The following is a 3,410-nucleotide window of genomic DNA, read 5'->3' as shown; positions in this document are numbered from 1 at the left end:
TTTAGGTGGTCATTGTTGATCATGTATTTTCACCTGAAAATGTTTGAGTTTTAGCGTTTTTTCCTCTCTCTTTTCACCATATATTTTGCATGTTGCATAATGCTGAATGTCGTGAAATTATCATCATTTGAAGGGTTAGTGTGAAGGGTATTTAGTTACTGAAATGTACGTTTAAAGCACCGTAGTGTTTAACCTAAAAATCCTAGAGATCGAGGATAGGGGAAGTACGTGCTTATAACTTCTGTTATAAAACCACTCTAGGTATACGGGCATAAATATATTTCCTTTTTTTTCTTTCTTTTTTTTTTTTTTTTTAGAAGTAGAATGGTTGTTGAAGTGTATCATTGAACTTTGAAGCGTTGATAGTAATGAACTTTGAAACGTTGATAGTAATAAATAAATTGTATGAACCAAGAGTGTATTTTTCTCATTCCTTTCAGTTAAAAGATATCACTAATGATGCTGAGTAAAGAAGGGTGCTAGAGATGTCAATTAACAATAGCAAGAATAATAAGAATGATAAAAGTAATATTGATGATGATATACAATGATAATATAAGTGATTACTGTGATGTTTTAAAAAATGAATAAAGCCATAAAAGCAAATAAAATATAAACAGAAATGAAACAAGAATGTCATTATTCATAAATTTACTGTACTTGTTTGAAACCTGCAACATTTATAAGAATTTTATCCTTGATTCACGATTATCGAGAAAACTGCAAAGTAATTTTTTAGTCAAAGGTGAAAAGTTAAGTTTGGCGCACAGCTTGCACCTCAGCCAGCACGCCAGGCCACGTCAGAAGTTCGCTCAATATCTTTTGTGACAAGAACAGTCTTTACTCGACGGACTTTGTTATTGTTTATGTAATTTAAGACGCGAGAGATAGACGGTTTTTATGTGAGAGAAGGTTCTATAAATCCAGTTTGTGGATTGTGAGTTTGTATACCATAGTATCAACACGGTGGAGTTTTTTTTTTTCCTTTCATCATATTCGATAAATCTACTTCGTTCATTGTGGGTTTTTCTACAATGTCAGAGGTTCGCTCAATAGTTTTTTGTGGCAAGAACAGTCTTTAGTCGTTGGTTTTTGTTGCTTATAGTCTTCTTATTGGGTAGTTATTCTTTCGGTCGGTCAAATCTTTCTGTGGCTTAGGAATAAGGTCCATAAAAGTAGTCTTGAAGAGTGTGGGGAAAATAGCTTTTAGCGAGAGAGGCGTTGTAAAGGAGAGTCAAAGCTTGTGTGTATGTATGTGTATATATATATATATATATATATATATATATATATATATATATAATTTGGTATGAATTCCAAGCGTTACAATGCATATTCTTTGCTGTGACATGCTGAATGTCATTTGCTTTTATACTACCCCCCTCTGTGCAAGGAATGGCCGGGGTTGCCATCCACTGGCAGCGCGCGGGATTGAGCTCAGGCCAGCAAGATTGCGAGACGAGGACGCTACCGATACAGGTTGTGAGGAACGGGAATAAGAGGTGTCGCCCAGCCTATTCAGGCGACAGCAGCAACAACGAAGGGAAGGACAAGAAAACACACGAATATGCCAATATGCTTGTTTTATTGTCCTTCCCTTCATTTTTCCTGTTGCAATCTGTTCATCATGAATTCCACACTATCCAGACGGATAATTGGGTTAGTTTCTTTACTCCAGATATCAATTGCTTGAATTCTGAGATTGAAAAAGAGATGAGGAGGGTGATGGTAGAAAACTTTACTCCAGTGTTCGATTTTTTATATCGTCCAGGGGATCTGAAACTTTTACGTTATTATGAATGAGGTGGGAGAAGAGGAAAGTTACTATTCTTAAGTTGACGATTTTTTTTTTCAAATTTCCCGTGGATTGCTAACGCTGGTAAACTCTACTCTGTCAATCAGATTTGTCCAATAATTCTGTCGGTCGTTATCAAGACTGTCGATGACGCGTCTTCTTAGAATAGATAAGTCGTATCGAACATGGTTTAATTTCTCTAACTTTTGAGTGAAACGACTTCGAAATCATATCAGAAGACGTCACTTAATTCTGATTTAAACGACTCTCAGACTGCTTGTTATAACAAAAAGATCGCCTTACTACGTCTAGGATTGGTGATGTGGATATTTTAAAATGAGTGTGGGGTCTGAATTGACGTTCGGACTGGGTTGTAGGTGTATGTGGTAGGCATGTGCTTCCCTGTTCCCGAAAACGAGATCAGGGCGGCCCTTTCCTCTCGGTGTGTATGAGGTGAAGAAGTCGGGTTTCAAAGATAGAAAGGAGTTGTCTACCGTGCGTATTGGCAGATTTGTGGTGCAGTGTCGTGTGAGTGGTGATGATAACTGGGAAAAAAAACTGGGAGGTTTGTAGAATTGGATATGATATAGTCATCAGGAGGCAAATTTGTTTTTGGTTTGGAATAGGCAGTGAAAAGGATAATTAAGCCGGGGGGGGGGGGTATCCTGACCGCCATAAAGTCAGGGTGAGTAAATGGGAGAGGGAGGGTCTCGAAGGTGATGGTGGATTTTAAGAGGATACAGGACCCCTTGTGCGATCGGTCTCCTGTTTGCCTGGGTGTGTAGCCGTAGTGTCGAGTTCTATAGTGCGACCCCTCGCAGTTGTAGCATTTGAGGCTTCCGTTGTACTTGGCGAAGAAGTGACCTTCGCCAGCGCAACGAGAGCTTCTCTGTGGGTATGGTGTTTGTTGTAGTTGAAGCAGTAGCAATTTAAGTATTGTTCGACGTGAATAAAGCACTCTGGTTCTATACTGTAAGTTGGGACCGATGTATTAATCCTCATGATCCCTTGCGTGAGAAGTTGATGTGCTTCTTCTGATGAAGAGTCACCAACCTTAACGATTTGTGACTCAGGAGGCACGTAAACGTCAAGGACAATGGCATACTTCCTGGCAGACACGATCGTGGGAGGATAGTCCTGTCGATCTTTTTTTAGCCACGACCGTACATTTAGCCCTCATTTCGGGGGAGAGGACGGGAATGGAAGACGTTTCAGTTTTCTTTAGCTTTCGGCCGATAGAAATCTGAGTTCGGTTACTGTTGCCTTGAAGCCATTGTGAAAAGTACAGAGGTGCCACCTCAGTGAGGGTCAATATGTTCTGGAGAGCCACCTCACAAGGGATGGGACCTCCATCGTGTGATAATTTTATGACATGGCCCACGATTCATGGCATAGGGTGTGTAAATCATGACGGGGCAGGTGAACAGTCTAGCAGCTGTATGACTGGACGAGGTAAAGGAGGCTGACGGCGTTGGCAAGGGAGGGGCTCCTACCTGCCTGTTCGTTTCTATCAGAATTTTGAACTGGAGTCGCAATAATTAAGATGGATTGCTAGACCAGTCCTTAGCAACAGAATGGCGAACTCGCAGTCACCGCAAGATAAGGCCCCAGACAC

The 3,410-nt window shown here is 40.5% G+C and overlaps 1 long non-coding RNA gene across 1 annotated transcript in view; it reads left to right on the top strand.

Moving 5' to 3' along the window:
* Window positions 1-414, top strand: part of LOC113821529 (uncharacterized) — a 1,876-nt gene extending 1,462 nt beyond the window's left edge. Inside the window, exon 2 of the long non-coding RNA XR_003477195.2 lies at window positions 1-414. This exon is cut by the window's left edge and continues 295 nt beyond it. This is a non-coding gene — a long non-coding RNA (uncharacterized lncRNA).
* Window positions 415-3,410: the final 2,996 nt, after the last annotated feature.

The sequence above is a fragment of the Penaeus vannamei genome, chromosome 37 (assembly GCF_042767895.1).
Source record: "Penaeus vannamei isolate JL-2024 chromosome 37, ASM4276789v1, whole genome shotgun sequence".
Lineage (NCBI taxonomy): Eukaryota > Metazoa > Arthropoda > Malacostraca > Decapoda > Penaeidae > Penaeus > Penaeus vannamei.
Note: the sequence above shows the minus strand (reverse complement) of the source record. Positions and strands in the feature narration are given on the sequence as shown.